We start from the raw sequence: 21725 nt of genomic DNA, 5'->3' as shown, positions 1-21725 counted from the left end.
TCATTAACTACATTAAAAAGTGGTAAAAAATCCATAAGATTCGTGAAAAATCATTATATATCGTCATTAACTACATTATAAAGTGGTAAAAATCCATAAAATTCGTGAAAAATCTTTAAAAATCGTCATTAACTACATTAAAAATCGGTGAAAATTCATAAATTTCTTCAATTAATCCACAAAAGAGCGCTAAAAATCCATAAAATTCCTTAAAAAGACCATAAATGACGTCACTACCTCCATAAAATACCCTCAAAAATCATTAAAGATACTCAATTAGTACATTAAAAAGTGGTAAAAATCCATAAAATTCGTGAAAAATCATTAAAAATCGTCATTAACTACATTAAAAAGTGGTAAAAATCAATAAAATTCGTGAAAAATCATTAAAAATCGTCATTAACTACATTAAAAAGTGGTATAAAAATCCATAAAATTCGTGAAAAATCATTAAAAATCGTCATTAACTACATTAAAAGGTGGTAAAAAATCCATAAAATTCGTGAAAAAATCTTTAAAAATCGTCATTAACTACATTAAAAGCGGTGAAAATTCATAAATTTCTTCAATTAATCCACAAAAGAGCGCTAAAAATCCATAAAATTCCTTAAAAAGTCCATAAATGACGTCACTACCTCCATAAAATACCCTCAAAAATCATTAAAGATACTCAATTAGTACATTAAAAAGTGGTAAAAATTCATAAAATTCGTGAAAAATCATTAAAAATCGTCATTAACTACATTAAAAAGTGGTAAAAAATCCATAAAAATTCGTGAAAAATCTTTAAAAATCGTCATTAACTACATTAAAAAGTGGTAAAAATCCATGAAATTCGTGAAAAATCATTAAAAATCGTCATTAACTACATTAAAAAGTGGTAAAAATCCATAAAATTCGTGAAAAAATCTTTAAAAATCGTCATTAACTACATTAAAAAATCGGTGAAAATTCATAAATTTCTTCAATTAATCCACAAAAGAGCGCTAAAAATCCATAAAATTCCTTAAAAAGACCATAAATGACGTCACTACCTCCATAAAATACCCTCAAAAATCATTAAAGATACTCAATTAGTACATTAAAAAGTGGTAAAAATCCAAAAAATTCGTGAAAAATCATTAAAAATCGTCATTAACTACATTAAAAAGTGGTAAAAATCCATAAAATTTCGTGAAAAATCTTTAAAAATCGTCAATAACTACATTAAAAATCGGTGAAAATTCATAAATTTCTTCAATTAATCCACAAAAGAGCGCTAAAAATCCATAAAATTCCTTAAAAAGTCCACAAATGACGTCACTACCTCCATAAAATACCCTCAAAAATCATTAAAGATACTCAATTAGTACATTAAAAAGTGGTAAAAATCCATAAAATTTGTGAAAAATCATTAAAAATCGTCGTTATCTACATTAAAAAGTGGTAAAAAATCCATAAAATTCGTGAAAAATCATTAAAAATCGTCATTAACTACATTTAAAAAAGTGGTAAAAATCCATAAGATTCGTGAAAAATCATTATATATCGTCATTAACTACATTATAAAGTGGTAAAAAATCCATAAAATTCGTGAAAAATCTTTAAAAATCGTCATTAACTACATTAAAAATCGGTGAAAATTCATAAATTTCTTCAATTAATCCACAAAAGAGCGCTAAAAATCCATAAAATTCCTTAAAAAGACCATAAATGACGTCACTACCTCCATAAAATACCCTCAAAAATCATTAAAGATACTCAATTAGTACATTAAAAAGTGGTAAAAATCCATAAAATTCGTGAAAAATCATTAAAAATCGTCATTAACTACATTAAAAAGTGGTAAAAATCCATAAAATTCGTGAAAAATCTTTAAAAATCGTCAATAACTACATTAAAAATCGGTGAAAATTCATAAATTTCTTCAATTAATCCACAAAAGAGCGCTAAAAATCCATAAAATTCCTTAAAAAGACCATAAATGACGTCACTACCTCCATAAAATACCCTCAAAAATCATTAAAGATACTCAATTAGTACATTAAAAAGTGGTAAAAATCCATAAAATTTGTGAAAAATCATTAAAAATCGTCGTTATCTACATTAAAAAGTGGTAAAAATTCCATAAAATTCGTGAAAAATCATTAAAAAATCGTCATTAACTACATTAAAAAGTGGTAAAAATCCATAAGATTCGTGAAAAATCATTATATATCGTCATTAACTACATTATAAAGTGGTAAAAATCCATAAAATTCGTGAAAAATCTTTAAAAATCGTCATTAACTACATTAAAAATCGGTGAAAATCCATAAATTTCTTCAATTAATCCACAAAAGAGCGCTAAAAATCCATAAAATCCTTAAAAAGACCATAAATGACGTCACTACCTCCATAAAATACCCTCAAAAATCATTAAAGATACTCAATTAGTACATTAAAAAGTGGTAAAAATCCATAAAATTCGTGAAAAATCATTAAAAATCGTCATTAACTACATTAAAAAGTGGTAAAAATCCATAAAATTCGTGAAAAATCTTAAAAAATCGTCATTAATTACATTCAAAATCAGTGAAATTTCATATATTTCATCAATTAATCCACGAAAAAAGCGCTAAAAATCCATAAGATTCATTAAAAATCCATAAATATCCTAAATACCTCCATATAATTACCTCGAAAATCATAGAAAATACTCAATTATAACATTAAATAGTGGTAAAAATCCATAAAATTCGTGAAAAAATCTTAAAAGATCGTCATTAACTACATTCACAATCGGTGAAAATTCATAATTTCATCAATTAATCCATGAAAAAGCGCTAAAAATCCATAAATATCCAAATACCTCTTATAATTCACTCAAAAATCATTAAAAATACTCAATTACTACATTAAAAAGTGGTAAAAATCCATAAAATTCGTGAAAAATCTTTAAAAATCGTCATTAACTACATTAAAAGCGGTGAAAATTCATAAATTTCTTCAATTAATCCACAAAAGAGCGCTAAAAAATCCATAAAATTCCTTAAAAAGTCCATAAATGACGTCACTACCTCCATAAAATACCCTCAAAAATCATTAAAGATACTCAATTAGTACATTAAAAAGTGGTAAAAATTCATAAAATTCGTGAAAAATCATTAAAAATCGTCATTAACTACATTAAAAAGTGGTAAAAATCCATAAAATTCGTGAAAAATCTTTAAAAATCGTCATTAACTACATTAAAAAGTGGTAAAAATCCATGAAATTCGTGAAAAATCATTAAAAATCGTCATTAACTACATTAAAAAGTGGTAAAAATCCATAAAATTCGTGAAAAATCTTTAAAAATCGTCATTAACTACATTAAAAAGTGGTAAAAATCCATAAAATTCGTGAAAAATCTTTAAAAATCGTCATTAACTACATTAACAATCGGTGAAAATTCATAAATTTCTTCAATTAATCCACAAAAGAGCGCTAAAAATCCATAAAATTCCTTAAAAAGTCCATAAATGACGTCACTACCTCCATAAAAGATACTCAATTAGTACATTAAAAAGTGGTAAAAATCCATAAAATTCGTGAAAAATCATTAAAACTCGTCATTAACTACATTAAAAAGTGGTAAAAATCAATAAAATTCGTGAAAAATCATTAAAAATCGTCATTAACTACATTAAAAAGTGGTAAAAATCCATAAAATTCGTGAAAAATCATTAAAAATCGTCATTAACTACATTAAAAAGTGGTAAAAATCCATAAAATTCGTGAAAAATCTTTAAAAATCGTCATTAACTACATTAAAAGCGGTGAAAATTCATAAATTTCTTCAATTAATCCACAAAAGAGCGCTAAAAATCCATAAAATTCCTTAAAAAGTCCATAAATGACGTCACTACCTCCATAAAATACCCTCAAAAATCATTAAAGATACTCAATTAGTACATTAAAAAGTGGTAAAAATTCATAAAATTCGTGAAAAATCATTAAAAATCGTCATTAACTACATAAAAAAGTGGTAAAAATCCATAAAATTCGTGAAAAATCTTTAAAAATCGTCATTAACTACATTAAAAAGTGGTAAAAATCCATGAAATTCGTGAAAAATCATTAAAAATCGTCATTAACTACATTAAAAAGTGGTAAAAATCCATAAAATTCGTGAAAAATCTTTAAAAATCGTCATTAACTACATTAAAAATCGGTGAAAATTCATAAATTTCTTCAATTAATCCACAAAAGAGCGCTAAAAAATCCATAAAATTCCTTAAAAAGACCATAAATGACGTCACTACCTCCATAAAATACCCTCAAAAATCATTAAAGATACTCAATTAGTACATTAAAAAGTGGTAAAAATCCAAAAAATTCGTGAAAAATCATTAAAAATCGTCATTAACTACATTAAAAAGTGGTAAAAATCCATAAAATTCGTGAAAAATCTTTAAAAATCGTCAATAACTACATTAAAAATCGGTGAAAATTCATAAATTTCTTCAATTAATCCACAAAAGAGCGCTAAAAATCCATAAAATTCCTTAAAAAGTCCACAAATGACGTCACTACCTCCATAAAATACCCTCAAAAATCATTAAAGATACTCAATTAGTACATTAAAAAGTGGTAAAAATCCATAAAATTTGTGAAAAATCATTAAAAATCGTCGTTATCTACATTAAAAAGTGGTAAAAATCCATAAAATTCGTGAAAAATCATTAAAAATCGTCATTAACTACATTAAAAAGTGGTAAAAATCCATAAGATTCGTGAAAAATCATTATATATCGTCATTAACTACATTATAAAGTGGTAAAAATCCATAAAATTCGTGAAAAATCTTTAAAAATCGTCATTAACTACATTAAAAATCGGTGAAAATTCATAAATTTCTTCAATTAATCCACAAAAGAGCGCTAAAAATCCATAAAATTCCTTAAAAAGACCATAAATGACGTCACTACCTCCATAAAATACCCTCAAAAATCATTAAAGATACTCAATTAGTACATTAAAAAGTGGTAAAAATCCATAAAATTCGTGAAAAATCATTAAAAATCGTCATTAACTACATTAAAAAGTGGTAAAAATCAATAAAATTCGTGAAAAATCATTAAAAATCGTCATTAACTACATTAAAAAGTGGTAAAAATCCATAAAATTCGTGAAAAATCATTAAAAATCGTCATTAACTACATTAAAAAGTGGTAAAAATCCATAAAATTCGTGAAAAATCTTTAAAAATCGTCATTAACTACATTAAAAGCGGTGAAAATTCATAAATTTCTTCAATTAATCCACAAAAGAGCGCTAAAAATCCATAAAATTCCTTAAAAAGTCCATAAATGACGTCACTACCTCCATAAAATACCCTCAAAAATCATTAAAGATACTCAATTAGTACATTAAAAAGTGGTAAAAATTCATAAAATTCGTGAAAAATCATTAAAAATCGTCATTAACTACATTAAAAAGTGGTAAAAATCCATAAAATTCGTGAAAAATCTTTAAAAATCGTCATTAACTACATTAAAAAGTGGTAAAAATCCATGAAATTCGTGAAAAATCATTAAAAATCGTCATTAACTACATTAAAAAGTGGTAAAAATCCATAAAATTCGTGAAAAATCTTTAAAAATCGTCATTAACTACATTAAAAATCGGTGAAAATTCATAAATTTCTTCAATTAATCCACAAAAGAGCGCTAAAAATCCATAAAATTCCTTAAAAAGACCATAAATGACGTCACTACCTCCATAAAATACCCTCAAAAATCATTAAAGATACTCAATTAGTACATTAAAAAGTGGTAAAAATCCAAAAAATTCGTGAAAAATCATTAAAAATCGTCATTAACTACATTAAAAAGTGGTAAAAATCCATAAAATTCGTGAAAAATCTTTAAAAATCGTCAATAACTACATTAAAAATCGGTGAAAATTCATAAATTTCTTCAATTAATCCACAAAAGAGCGCTAAAAATCCATAAAATTCCTTAAAAAGTCCACAAATGACGTCACTACCTCCATAAAATACCCTCAAAAATCATTAAAGATACTCAATTAGTACATTAAAAAGTGGTAAAAATCCATAAAATTTGTGAAAAATCATTAAAAATCGTCGTTATCTACATTAAAAAGTGGTAAAAATCCATAAAATTCGTGAAAAATCATTAAAAATCGTCATTAACTACATTAAAAAGTGGTAAAAATCCATAAGATTCGTGAAAAATCATTATATATCGTCATTAACTACATTATAAAGTGGTAAAAATCCATAAAATTCGTGAAAAATCTTTAAAAATCGTCATTAACTACATTAAAAATCGGTGAAAATTCATAAATTTCTTCAATTAATCCACAAAAGAGCGCTAAAAATCCATAAAATTCCTTAAAAAGACCATAAATGACGTCACTACCTCCATAAAATACCCTCAAAAATCATTAAAGATACTCAATTAGTACATTAAAAAGTGGTAAAAATCCATAAAATTCGTGAAAAATCATTAAAAATCGTCATTAACTACATTAAAAAGTGGTAAAAATCCATAAAATTCGTGAAAAATCTTTAAAAATCGTCAATAACTACATTAAAAATCGGTGAAAATTCATAAATTTCTTCAATTAATCCACAAAAGAGCGCTAAAAATCCATAAAATTCCTTAAAAAGACCATAAATGACGTCACTACCTCCATAAAATACCCTCAAAAATCATTAAAGATACTCAATTAGTACATTAAAAAGTGGTAAAAATCCATAAAATTTGTGAAAAATCATTAAAAATCGTCGTTATCTACATTAAAAAGTGGTAAAAATCCATAAAATTCGTGAAAAATCATTAAAAATCGTCATTAACTACATTAAAAAGTGGTAAAAATCCATAAGATTCGTGAAAAATCATTATATATCGTCATTAACTACATTATAAAGTGGTAAAAATCCATAAAATTCGTGAAAAATCTTTAAAAATCGTCATTAACTACATTAAAAATCGGTGAAAATCCATAAATTTCTTCAATTAATCCACAAAAGAGCGCTAAAAATCCATAAAATTCCTTAAAAAGACCATAAATGACGTCACTACCTCCATAAAATACCCTCAAAAATCATTAAAGATACTCAATTAGTACATTAAAAAGTGGTAAAAATCCATAAAATTCGTGAAAAATCATTAAAAATCGTCATTAACTACATTAAAAAGTGGTAAAAATCCATAAAATTCGTGAAAAATCTTAAAAAATCGTCATTAATTACATTCAAAATCAGTGAAATTTCATATATTTCATCAATTAATCCACGAAAAAGCGCTAAAAATCCATAAGATTCATTAAAAATCCATAAATATCCTAAATACCTCCATATAATTACCTCGAAAATCATAGAAAATACTCAATTATAACATTAAATAGTGGTAAAAATCCATAAAATTCGTGAAAAATCTTAAAAGATCGTCATTAACTACATTCACAATCGGTGAAAATTCATAATTTCATCAATTAATCCATGAAAAAGCGCTAAAAATCCATAAATATCCCAAATACCTCTTATAATTCACTCAAAAATCATTAAAAATACTCAATTACTACATTAAAAAGTGGTAAAAATCCATAAAATTCGTGAAAAATCTTAAAAAATCGTCATTAACTACATTCAAAATCGGTGAAAATTCATATATTTCATCAATTAATCCACGAAAAAGCGTTAAAAATCCATAAATATCCTAAATACCTCCATATAATTCCCTCAAAAATCATAGAAAATACTCAATTATAACATTAAATAGTGGTAAAATTCCATTAAATTCGTGAAAAATCATTAAAAATCGTCATTAACTACATTCACAATCGGTGAAAATTTATAACTTCATCAATTAATCCACGAAAAAGCGCTAAAAATCCATAAAATTCCCTCAAAAATCCTAGAAAATACTCAATTACTACATTAAAAAGTGGTAAAAATGGATAAAATTCGTGAAAAATCATTAAAAATCGTCATTAACTACATTAAAAAGTGGTAAAAATCCATAAAATTCGTGAAAAATCATTAAAAATCGTCATTAACTACATTAAAAAGTGGTAAAAATCCATAAAATTCGTGAAAAATCTTTAAAAATCGTCATTAACTACATTAAAAATCGGTGAAAATTCATAAATTTCTTCAATTAATCCACAAAAGAGCGCTAAAAATCCATAAAATTCCTTAAAAAGTCCATAAATGACGTCACTACCTCCATAAAATACCCTCAAAAATCATTAAAGATACTCAATTAGTACATTAAAAAGTGGTAAAAATCCATAAAATTCGTGAAAAAATCATTAAAAATCGTCATTAACTACATTAAAAAGTGGTAAAAATCCATAAAATTCGTGAAAAATCTTTAAAAATCGTCATTAACTACATTAACAATCGGTGAAAATTCATAAATTTCTTCAATTAATCCACAAAAGAGCGCTAAAAATCCATAAAATTCCTTAAAAAGTCCATAAATGACGTCACTACCTCCATAAAAGATACTCAATTAGTACATTAAAAAGTGGTAAAAATCCATAAAATTCGTGAAAAATCATTAAAACTCGTCATTAACTACATTAAAAAGTGGTAAAAATCAATAAAATTCGTGAAAAATCATTAAAAATCGTCATTAACTACCTTAAAAAGTGGTAAAAATCCATAAAATTCGTGAAAAATCATTAAAAATCGTCATTAACTACATTAAAAAGTGGTAAAAATCCATAAAATTCGTGAAAAATCTTTAAAAATCGTCATTAACTACATTAAAAGCGGTGAAAATTCATAAATTTCTTCAATTAATCCACAAAAGAGCGCTAAAAATCCATAAAATTCCTTAAAAAGTCCATAAATGACGTCACTACCTCCATAAAATACCCTCAAAAATCATTAAAGATACTCAATTAGTACATTAAAAAGTGGTAAAAATTCATAAAATTCGTGAAAAATCATTAAAAATCGTCATTAACTACATTAAAAAGTGGTAAAAATCAATAAAATTCGTGAAAAATCATTAAAAATCGTCATTAAATACATTAAAAAGTGGTAAAAATCCATAAAATTCGTGAAAAATCTTTAAAAATCGTCATTAACTACATTAAAAGCGGTGAAAATTCATAAATTTCTTCAATTAATCCACAAAAGAGCGCTAAAAATCCATAAAATTCCTTAAAAAGTCCATAAATGACGTCACTACCTCCATAAAATACCCTCAAAAATCATTAAAGATACTCAATTAGTACATTAAAAAGTGGTAAAAATCCATAAAATTCGTGAAAAATCATTAAAAATCGTCATTAACTACATTAAAAAGTGGTAAAAATCCATAAAATTCGTGAAAAATCTTTAAATATCGTCATTAACTACATTAAAAATCGGTGAAAATCCATGAAATTCGTGAAAAATCATTAAAAATCGTCATTAACTACATTAAAAAGTGGTAAAAATCCATAAATTTCGTGAAAAATCTTTAAAAATCGTCATTAACTACATTAAAAATCGGTGAAAATTCATAAATTTCTTCAATTTATCCACAAAAGAGCGCTAAAAATCCATAAAATTCCTTAAAAAGACCATAAATGACGTCACTACCTCCATAAAATACCCTCAAAAATCATTAAAGATACTCAATTAGTACATTAAAAAGTGGTTAAAATCCATAAAATTCGTGAAAAATCATTAAAAATCGTCATTAACTACATTAAAAAGTGGTAAAAATCCATAAAATTCGTGAAAAATCTTTAAAAATCGTCATTAACTACATTAAAAATCGGTGAAAAGTCATAAATTTCTTCAATTAATCCACAAAAGAGCGCTAAAAATCCATAAAATTCCTTAAAAAGTCCATAAATGACGTCACTACCTCCATAAAATACCCTCAAAAATCATTAAAGATACTCAATTAGTACATTAAAAAGTGGTAAAAATCCATAAAATTCATGAAAAATCATTAAAACTCGTCATTAACTACATTAAAAAGTGGTAAAAATCAATAAAATTCGTGAAAAATCATTAAAAATCGTCATTAACTACATTAAAAAGTGGTAAAAATCCATAAAATTCGTGAAAAATCATTAAAAATCGTCATTAACTACATTAAACAGTGGTAAAAATCCATAAAATTCGTGAAAAATCTTTAAAAATCGTCATTAACTACATTAAAAATCGGTGAAAATTCATAAATTTCTTCAATTAATCCACAAAAGAGCGCTAAAAATCCATAAAATTCCTTAAAAAGTCCATAAATGACGTCACTACCTCCATAAAATACCCTCAAAAATCATTAAAGATACTCAATTAGTACATTAAAAAGTGGTAAAAATCCATAAAATTCGTGAAAAATCATTAAAAATCGTCATTAACTACATTAAAAAGTGGTAAAAATCCATAAAATTCGTGAAAAATCTTTAAAAATCGTCATTAACTACATTAACAATCGGTGAAAATTCATAAATTTCTTCAATTAATCCACAAAAGAGCGCTAAAAATCCATAAAATTCCTTAAAAAGTCCATAAATGACGTCACTACCTCCATAAAAGATACTCAATTAGTACATTAAAAAGTGGTAAAAATCCATAAAATTTGTGAAAAATCATTAAAAATCGTCGTTATCTACATTAAAAAGTGGTCAAAAATCCATAAAATTCGTGAAAAATCATTAAAAATCGTCATTAACTACATTAAAAAGTGGTAAAAATCCATAAGATTCGTGAAAAATCATTATATATCGTCATTAACTACATTATAAAGTGGTAAAAATCCATAAAATTCGTGAAAAATCTTTAAAAATCGTCATTAACTACATTAAAAATCGGTGAAAATCCATAAATTTCTTCAATTAATCCACAAAAGAGCGCTAAAAATCCATAAAATTCCTTAAAAAGACCATAAATGACGTCACTACCTCCATAAAATACCCTCAAAAATCATTAAAGATACTCAATTAGTACATTAAAAAGTGGTAAAAAATCCATAAAATTCGTGAAAAATCATTAAAAATCGTCATTAACTACATTAAAAAGTGGTAAAAATCCATAAAATTCGTGAAAAATCTTAAAAAATCGTCATTAATTACATTCAAAATCAGTGAAATTTCATATATTTCATCAATTAATCCACGAAAAAGCGCTAAAAATCCATAAGATTCATTAAAAATCCATAAATATCCTAAATACCTCCATATAATTACCTCGAAAATCATAGAAAATACTCAATTATAACATTAAATAGTGGTAAAAATCCATAAAATTCGTGAAAAATCTTAAAAGATCGTCATTAACTACATTCACAATCGGTGAAAATTCATAATTTCATCAATTAATCCATGAAAAAGCGCTAAAAATCCATAAATATCCCAAATACCTCTTATAATTCACTCAAAAATCATTAAAAATACTCAATTACTACATTAAAAAGTGGTAAAAATCCATAAAATTCGTGAAAAATCTTAAAAAATCGTCATTAACTACATTCAAAATCGGTGAAAATTCATATATTTCATCAATTAATCCACGAAAAAGCGTTAAAAATCCATAAATATCCTAAATACCTCCATATAATTCCCTCAAAAATCATAGAAAATACTCAATTATAACATTAAATAGTGGTAAAATTCCATTAAATTCGTGAAAAATCATTAAAAATCGTCATTAACTACATTCACAATCGGTGAAAATTTATAACTTCATCAATTAATCCACGAAAAAGCGCTAAAAATCCATAAAATTCCCTCAAAAATCCTAGAAAATACTCAATTACTACATTAAAAAGTGGTAAATATGGATAAAATTCGTGAAAAATCATTAAAAATCGTCATTAACTACATTGAAAATCGGTGAAAATTCATAATTTCATCTATTAATCCATGAAAAAGCGCTAAAAATCCATAAATATCCCAAATACCTCCATATAATTCACTCAAAAATCATTAAAAATACTCAATTATAACAATAAAAAGTGGTAAAAATCCATTAAATTCGTGAAAAATCTTAAAAGATCATCATTAACAAAATTCAAAATCGGTTAAAATTCATAAATTTCATCAATTAATCCACAAAAAAGCGCTAAAAATCCATAAAATTCGTTAAAAATCCATAAATATCCTAAATACCTCCATACAATTCCCTCAAAAATCATTAAAAAATACTCAATTATAACAATAAAAAGTGGTAAAACTCCATAAAATTCGTGAAAAATCATTAAAAATCGTCATTAACTACATTAAAAATCGGTGAAAATTCATAATTTTTATCAATTTATCCACGAAAAAGCGCTAAAAATTCATAAAGTTCGTTAAAAATACTATTTTAATTTTAACTACTATTTAGTACCATTATCCATAATATCCAGTATAAAAACTTTAAACATTTCATGTTTACAATGGAGCAAAAATGAATTGTTAAATTATTAAAAAACATTATCTAATTAAGAATCACTTTTGTAAAAAAAATACAATTAACAATAAATTATATGTATGTACATTGTACATTTAGATTTGTGTTATATATTTTCTATTATGTATAAATAAATGGAATATAAAATCACAAACGAGAGATACTTTTTTATTCTACAAAATCTATTTTTTTTTCGAAATAAAATTTGGTTCTTGTCGTCTTTTTTAAATAAATTGATAATTATACACATAAAAATATGGTTGTATAATCAGAAACTGATGAGGTATCTTATGGTTATGAGTGTATATCTGTGTATTTTAGTTTATACATGTACATGGATTTAATCTAATCAGGTAACTGAATGAGGTGTGGACTAGTAAAAAATACATACATGGGTTGCTAAATAATGTTAAGGGAAAATAATAAAACATTTTTTTTTGGCAATTTTTAAATAATATGTAAATTATTTATAAAATACTAAAGTATTTTTTTTTTATTTTAAAAATTTGTACTTGTTCCAAGTTAAAAAAAACATTGAATTAAAATAATACAATATTAAAAAAATATATACAGATTTCCTATTATTACAATTATAGGTTAGGTTACCTAACCCAACCTATAATAACGCAAAAAAAAAATGATGGCGAGGAGTAAGTATAAAAATTGATGCAAAATGTAAGTTAAATAAGAATATTGGTCGTGTGTGCGTAATAAATATAATGTGTGGCAAATACAGGAACACAACCCTTGTATAGATTCCGGAATCTGTGGTACTCCTCCCTACACTTAGAATTTCTGGAGAATATAAGTTTACTATCGGATGTGAGTATTAAATTATTGAAATGTACGCTATTATCTTCTTCCTGATCGTCGGAGTGCCTTTGAGGTCGTGATTCGAGAATATGATGATCATATACACCGTAATTATAACATTTTGATAAGCAAATTATAAAAATTATTGCAGATAATTTAATGCTCATGCACCTTACCTTATTCGCAGCTGTATTTGCTTTGTGCAGTTTTCTTAAAGTTTAAAAGGTTTAAACACTCCAATCTAAATAAAAACAACAAAACTGATATAATAATTTCGTTAAAATGAAAAAAGCGAAGTTGTCGCTCGCAAGATCCATTGCCGTATTTACATAATATGCTACATATCCTATATAATAATAATATAACTTATTGTTATATATAAATGTATATTTTAAAAATAAAAGTAATGTAGTATAATATAATATTAATATGGACAAGTAGGTACTGAATACCAGAGGGGAATGTATTTTATTTAATGATTTCCAAACCGTACCTGAATTTAGCACTAGGGTGCTATTTAGCACCAAACCTAACCTAGATTCAAGTAGCGTATGTAAATACTCGACCCGGTGTGGTACTCATGATTTCATGAAAGAGATTTTATTTTTTTAGTGACTGATATATGTAGTAGATTTATGACTTAATATAAATTACAAAGATATACTAGCTTCCTAAGTGCAATACCCATATCTCAGGTATACATTTTTATGTTTACCTAAGGTATAATAATTATAATATTAATAAAAATAATAAATTTACCAAGATGATCTATACAATTTTTAGAAATTGATCTTTGAAAACCATGATGATTAATAATCGTTATTTAACATATCCTTGGTAGTTAGTATAAATACTAAATTAAATAGTGGCTGTAATATTTCGAGAAGAAATCACTTACAGAGAAAATTTAATGATGGTATCGTTGATAAAATAGAGTAGGTACTTGTACTACTAGAAGAGATTCTGCCGATTATATTAATAATTTTATTGATAGTTGACTTTGACGTAAAACCAACCAAACTACCTAGTCCAGGACTATTAAATTTTTTTTTTGTATTTTTTTATCATATTTTCAATGTATTTTTAAATGGGGTCATATTTTGTAACAGGTTGAGCTATTTCTAAAGAGTTACTGTGATTAAAATTTATTTTATCATCAAGGTCACTAATAGATTCATATTTATGCTCACAAAAATCCAAGTTTTAACAATTTGTATGCCTCAAGGACCATGTAATTTTTTTCTATTTCTTTATCATGAAAATTTTCAAGTATGAAATCTATATTTTCGATAGTACAAGCTCTAATATAAGTAACTTTCATATGCTGTTTTATGTATTTCACTGTTATCATGTTTCTGAACTAATAAATAAATAAATGTTTTTAATAGTAACTATTACACCATAAACAAATGCATTTTATAAATCAACTGAAAATGTCATGCAAGTATTACAATATATTTTATTAGTAAAAGCACAATATCAAATAATAAAATTATTATCCATATTAGCAACTTTTCGATAATAAATGTTTCTAAAATCAAACCTAATTTTGGAAATATTTTCAACAATGATTTATACATATATTATTAATTCACAATCAAAATAGTCAATTTTATTAGTAAACTGGATTGGAGCTGAGAATAAGGGAAGGAGTTCACCACCGTTCTAAAAGGTTCTAAACAATTTTTAAATTCCTCATCAAATCTTTTCAATTTCAGTTGTTCATTATCATCATTCATTCCTTAAGATGTACTTGGTATTAAATTAAATAATGCAATATGTTTTACATTTTCAAAGTTTTAGCTTTAGTAACATCCAATGTATAACCTTTCATACTAGTACCAAAGCAATCATACCTCAACAGGCGACAAGAAGTTACAATCACGAGATGCATAATCGGACATTCATTCCTAACTCATTCCCACTCATTGAAATAAATTCTACTTAATATTTCTTTTTATATTATTATTGTTCAATATGTTCACAATCCATTGCTTATTATATCCAAGTTAATTTTAACCCGATGGTAGTCTAAATCAATTATAGACTTATATGTTGTGATTAAATTATAATTGTCCTAAAATAATTTATAAGGACCTAAATTTATTATAATACTGATAATAACGCAATGAAACCTTTAAATACCAGACACCCTCAGTCGCAGAAATGTTGTCCACTATTCGGAGTGTCCGGTTATTAGAAGGATAAATATAAATATATAATATTAGAGAAATAAACAATTGAAATTATAATTAAAAAAATGTATTTATTTATAATAAATATACATAGGTACATAATACATTTAATTATTTTACGTATATTTGAAAATGCGAAGGTTAAAAGATAAAAAAAAATGATCATATAAAAACTAAAATATATTCTTTAAAAAGTAGGTTACTTTATAGTCTATAATTTTAAAATCTACTCTGCGCATAAGAGTTCGTGAAAAGTGTTCGCGGACCGCCAGATTATGACCTCTAGCTGCTTTAGATTGTTTTGTATTTTGTCAGGAAGTAATTTCGTATGTAAATAAATTTTCTAATTCCACAAATTTACGATAGATTTACGATATGATTAAAATCAAAAGTTATATGCCATAAATGTCTCTGTTATTTTAAGAGTTGGTATTTAGAAGATTTCCTATAGAAAACTAGAGAAAATAACCCCATTCCTCAAAAATAACCGCTATTTGTAGGTGTCCGTTAAGGAAGGTTTCCCTGTATAAATAATTATACTCTGGCGAGGTTATTGAAATAGTGATATGGTATATCATTAATGTTAAGCTTCTATCAGTGCACAATGCTAGTTGTTTCGCCAACGCCGGACTTACCTTTGTTTTGGCTTGTGGACGGCGATGACCAGGGTTCTGATTATGACGAGGAGAGGGTAGGATTAATAAATAAAATAAAAACAACCATATATATATATCTTACAAATAGTATTTTAGAATAACATACAATATATCACACGTTCAAATATGCTATGCATATATATATATATAATAATAAAATAATAAAATAATAGAATAATAGATACGGTACCGTAAAGGAAAACGATGGAAATCCGGACCACTTCTTGTGTTGAGTTGAGACTGGCGACCAAATATCAAACATGTGCTGACAATAGTGAATCTTGAAAAAGGGAACTGCAGCTGCAGGTGATCGGAGCCAGAACTGGGTCCCGAGATCACGGTCCGTGCCGAAACTGGCCACGGAAGATGACAGAAAAAAAGGCAATAAGAAGAAAGAAAAGAACGTGACTTTTTTCAGCTTAATAACGTCACGTCACACTTCTTAATTAATAACAAAACAACTTTATCAGACGCGAGCGAGCGCAAGAACAACGAACGGCGAACGGCGTCCATGTTGATGTTTTTAACGTCGCGCAGTATTGCCGGACGCCACACGTTCCAGCTGAACGGGCGGCGCTGCTTTCTCGACCAAAGGGGAATGTCTGTGGCATGTATGCCAACTTGCATAAACACTAGTATTATTTTGAATTTAATAATATTAAATATATATAAGCCAAACTTGTCTTATTATTGATAAAATAACCTCATGCATAGTGCTCTTACCAACTACAGAAAACCTATCAATAAGAAATGAAAAACCTTCTCTGGATAACTAATGTCGTAAAAATATTCCTCCGACCACGCTACTCAGTATTACATATTTTTTTCTATGAACATTATAAATTTTCTGACGTGTAGAACGATTATGGTTGAAGTGGACACTTTCGAATTTAAAAAAATACAGATTTCTTAAGTACTTCTTCTGTACATGTTTTAGGGGGTGATGATTGAAATGAAAACATTATTGAACTTCTAATTGGACTACCCTAATATACACTCAACACTTTTTACACGTCCGTACTATTACTTAATATATTAAAATATTGACAAACGGTACTAGTTCGACACTAACCATCAACACAAGCGAACTCAGCAATACAATTATTAACAGTCATTTGCTAAACTGTAAAGTATTACTTATCCTTATAGAATAGAAAATCATCTTTGGATAACTAATATCGTAACAATGTTTCCCTGACCACGTTGAACTATATTAAAGGGATCTTTTTTCCCAAATTCAGTATTATATTTATTTATTTTAAACACATTGTACATTTTTTGACGTGTAGGATAATTATGGCATTTTCAAATTTATAAAAATACAGGTTTGTTAGTATTTCTTTTGCATGAGATTTCTCCAATAATATTTTTTTTTTTTAGATAATGAAAAATATGTATATATTTTTTTTAATATATTGAACTATGACGTTATTAAGAGTATAAATAAATTTGCGTCATTACGCAAACAACATAATAAGGATAACCCAGTTTGCATCAATTTTTTGCTAAATATATCCATATGATTGTTTATACATCTGTTAAAAAATATAGGTTAGGTAGCAAACCGATTGACTAACGACTTTCTCGCTGAGAGCTCAAAATATTACAACAGAAATTCATCAACAAAATTTCAAATAATTACCTTTCCCTAACCCAACGAAATTTGACCACACGTTGATCTGAAGTGATACAAGACAGACGGCCCAATACACCACCATTCGTCATTATCACGAAACCATACACGAATACGCCTGAATAGGCTGATACTCAAATCTATAAAAATACAGATTTGTTCGTACATACTTGTTGTCTACGAATTTCTGGAATTTTTTCAATTTATTAATTTTCGACCCATTCAATGCAATATTTATATATTTATAATCTATTTAATTTGAAAATTAGTTAATAAAATCTAAAAACCATACAATTTTACCTTGTTATTTTACTATATTTTTTTTTAATAGAAGTCTCTGTCATTCAAAATTTGACGAATTTTAAAAATGTTTTTTCTTCATTTTAAAAATAAATAACAACGAAATGGCTATTTTCAAATTTTCAAAAAAAAATTTTCGGAAAACAAAAATACAATTTTCTGGTTTTTGATTTTTTTTTACATATTATAGATAACTCAGATAATTGTAAAAGGTACACTATTAGTTATATATTAATCATAAATTACAGGATCTGACTTCTCAATTAATTTACATGCTGTAAAATATAAAATAATCTACCTATGCAAATTAAAAAATTTTGTATATATACATTTTTTTTAACAAAAATCTAATAAAAAAGGATATTATTATGTAAAGTTTTTAGTTCATAATAATAATATTCCAATAATTGATACCTTAGGTTTGCCAGAGCGGTAACCAATTATTGACACGCATTTTATTTCTTAACTCACACATATTATAGAACCTCAATATTATTAATTCTACAAATAATTTTATTTTTTATCCGTGGATTAAAAATTTAAAAATCAAGTACACAGGTACATCCATTATAGTGATCTATTCGACACCTAATGCATGGCAAAGTAAAACCTACTTGACTACCTTTTTTTCCCCTGTTTATTTTTATAAAATAAAGGGGACATTAAATTATAAATACTCCAAAGTTTAAACAGGATACAATGTGCTATCAAAAACTACTTTAAACGTTTTAAATCTAATAGCATTTAATCGACAAATGATCGTGTACATATTCACGATAAAATAAAACACACACACACACATCATTTTAAAATCAATACATTTATTGCTTCACTCCAATGTTAAAAAGAGGGCAAATGAATATCTCTCTCTCTCTCTCTCTCTTCGGGTAAAACGGCCGCTAGGACCATACCGTCAAACATCCCTCCCTCCAGCCATCTCTATCGGATCCAATCTGATCCTCCACCTAAGGCATTTACATCATTTTTAACCAAATCTTATACGAGGTCTTCCTAAAGGTTTCTTTCCAGCTAGATCTATCTCTAACACTATACGTAGCAAGGGATTCTGGCTACGGCAAGCATGTTCAGCCCATTTTAGTCTTCTACTCTTTTTAAAGTTGAAAATGATCGTTCAACTTCAGTTGTAGATACTGGGAGGGTAGCCAAAACTCGTAACAAATGATTTATATTTGGGTAAAAAGTCGAATCACACGAGTCTAAAATAGCCATAATATCTGTAGGGGTTTCTTCATTATTTTTCCACTTTTCACATCAAAGTAAATACTCACTTGCTATATTTTTTTCACTAATTTTATCTTCAAAATAAATGGTTAGATTTTTTAGTTTTTCGACGTTTTTTTCTAAAGCGAATTTTGTTAACAATATTTCTATTGACGATAAAATGTCATTATTCTGTTCAAACCTATTTTCGAGATGTAAAATAAAACCATCTAAACACGGTAAAAATACAGATATTTTATAATACTCTTCTGGTGAATTACACGAATAATTATCCCTATAATTTTGTTTATTCGAATAAACAAAAAGTACGCATTTTAATTTCAGTATCAAAATACATTTTAGATAATTTAGTAGCCTCTTGAAAGATTTGTGTAAACGATTCATTTGAATTTTGTCTCATATGTTTCAGCATTTTTATAATATGTTTAGCATAATCAACAGCAGATGAAAGATCACAAAATCTCGTCGATGACATTTCGGGGGGGGGGGGGGGGGTCTGGACCCCATGGACCTCCCCCCCTGACTACGTTCCTGGTAGTAATGTCATATCACTCTGTGGTATAATAGTTGTCCGGTACATCATTGTAAATGTCAAATTTTAATTGGAATTTCTCCAATCATAATTTTTTTTTATAGATAAAAAAAAAGTATGGTTGTTTAATACATTGAGATATGACGTTATAACTTATAAGAGTATAAATAAATATGCGTCATTACACTCTAAACGTGTTAACCTAGTATTCAATATTTTTTTGCTAAATATAACCATGTGATTGTTTACATAGCTGTTAAAAAATATAGGTTAGGGAGCTAAACGATTGACTTACAAGTTTATCGCTGAGAGCTCAAAATGATTTAATCTGTGAACTAAATTTTCAATAATTACCTCCTCCTAAACCTGAGGTAGTGAACCTACGGCACGGGTGACAAAGGTAGCACGTTGATAAAATTCCAATGGCACATGAAAAAATTGAAATTATTAAAAATGATGCTATTTATAAAGTTTTGGTTATAAACTGTTATAAGAAATTCAAACAAAAAATAACTATATAAATGATTTTAATAATATTTCATATTGACGAAAACATAAATAATACCGTTTTCATACATGTTATACATATTTTATTCTTGTGTAAAATATCAATTTGAATTTATTTGCACGCAATTTAACGTGTAAAACTTCATAAAACAGTTGGAACACAATTCGTGTATCACATTTGTATCATTGGAACACAAAAAGTGTTCGAGACATTTCGTTGGGCATAGGCGCAATTAGAAGGGGTTTGAGTGGTCTTAGCCTCCCCCAAATATTATTATTATTTCAGATATTATCAATGTTGTACATTCCATAAACAAAATATATCAGTAGATAATTTGAAATCAGAGTTGATTGTAGCTAAAAATTTCCTTGTTAAGATTAAAGAAAATTTCGATATTGATAATATTAAAAAGGTTATCTTTGAAGACGTCTACCCAAATGTATATAAATTGCTACAGGTCGTTTGTACAATTAATACCTATTAGCTCAGTAACCTGTGAACGTTCGTTTTTATCAATGTGGCAATTGAAAACGTGGCAGAGAACCACAATGGAGCAAGAACGATTTTCTAATTTATCTTAATTAAATATAGTATGATACATAACAAATACTTTAGACACAAAAACAATAATTGAAAATATTGTTGTAACTTATAGAAAATTATTGTTAATTTAATGTTAAATTTATTTAAATATTATGTGAATTTAAATGTGTATTGTTTTGTTATAGTGGTCATTCAGAATTTTAGTTATGGGGGTGCAGAGGCGATTCCCTTGTGGGCCCGCGTAACATTTAAAATGTTACCCCCTCCCCCCCCAAAAAAAATTGACCCTAGTTGCGTCTATTTCGTTAGGACACAACCCATTAACTAACCTATCCCGGAATGCCTTCATTCGGTGAATTCCCCCTTCTGTCAAACAAATTGCATCAAATTTATTTATTGTATAATATGTGAATACAGATTATAAATATATTACATTTTTTTACCAGTAAAATAAATATATATAAATTAACCAGCGAATTAACCGATACAAATAGTATTATTTATAAATTATATTAATACAATTTTATTGTAATAATTATACAAACAAACGATTATTGTAACTTTTGTAACGATAAATTAGTCAAAATTATAGGTTAAAATAACATGTACGCAATATAATATCAACAATTAGTAAGAAATAAAGATAGATGTTGACGTCATAGCTTATTTTTTGTTAAATATTTGTAAATTGTTTATTTATTTTGTATTGCTTAGGAATTGGTTATAGGAAATTTTGTTAAAGGAATTGGTTATAAAAGAGCTTGAGAATTATTTTTATAATCAATTGATTTTTTTTAAATTTTCAAATAATTTTTAATCGTTGTGCGTACCAAATTATGCATTTCTCTAAGCATTTTTTTGTAACTACTACAATTGCGGTTCTTGCAATTTTGGTTAATCCAACAATTGCTGTTCTTACAAAATATCAACCAG

General features: G+C 26.4%; 2 protein-coding genes across 2 annotated transcripts in view; both read right to left on the bottom strand.

Annotated features, from left to right (window-relative positions):
- Positions 1–21725, bottom strand: part of LOC132929481 (uncharacterized) — a 204876-nt gene that overhangs the window by 58989 nt on the left and 124162 nt on the right. The gene's annotated exons all lie outside the window — the stretch shown is intronic.
- The window catches only part of LOC132928672 (odorant receptor 67a-like), a 115425-nt gene that overhangs the window by 71066 nt on the left and 22634 nt on the right, over positions 1–21725 (bottom strand). The window contains exon 2 of the mRNA XM_060993497.1: positions 13360–13424. The gene's annotated coding sequence lies outside the window, so the exon portion shown is untranslated. The remainder of the gene's footprint in view (positions 1–13359; positions 13425–21725) is intronic.

Source organism: Rhopalosiphum padi, chromosome 4, assembly GCF_020882245.1.
Source record: "Rhopalosiphum padi isolate XX-2018 chromosome 4, ASM2088224v1, whole genome shotgun sequence".
NCBI lineage: Eukaryota > Metazoa > Arthropoda > Insecta > Hemiptera > Aphididae > Rhopalosiphum > Rhopalosiphum padi.
This window is presented reverse-complemented; position numbering and strand designations above follow the sequence as displayed.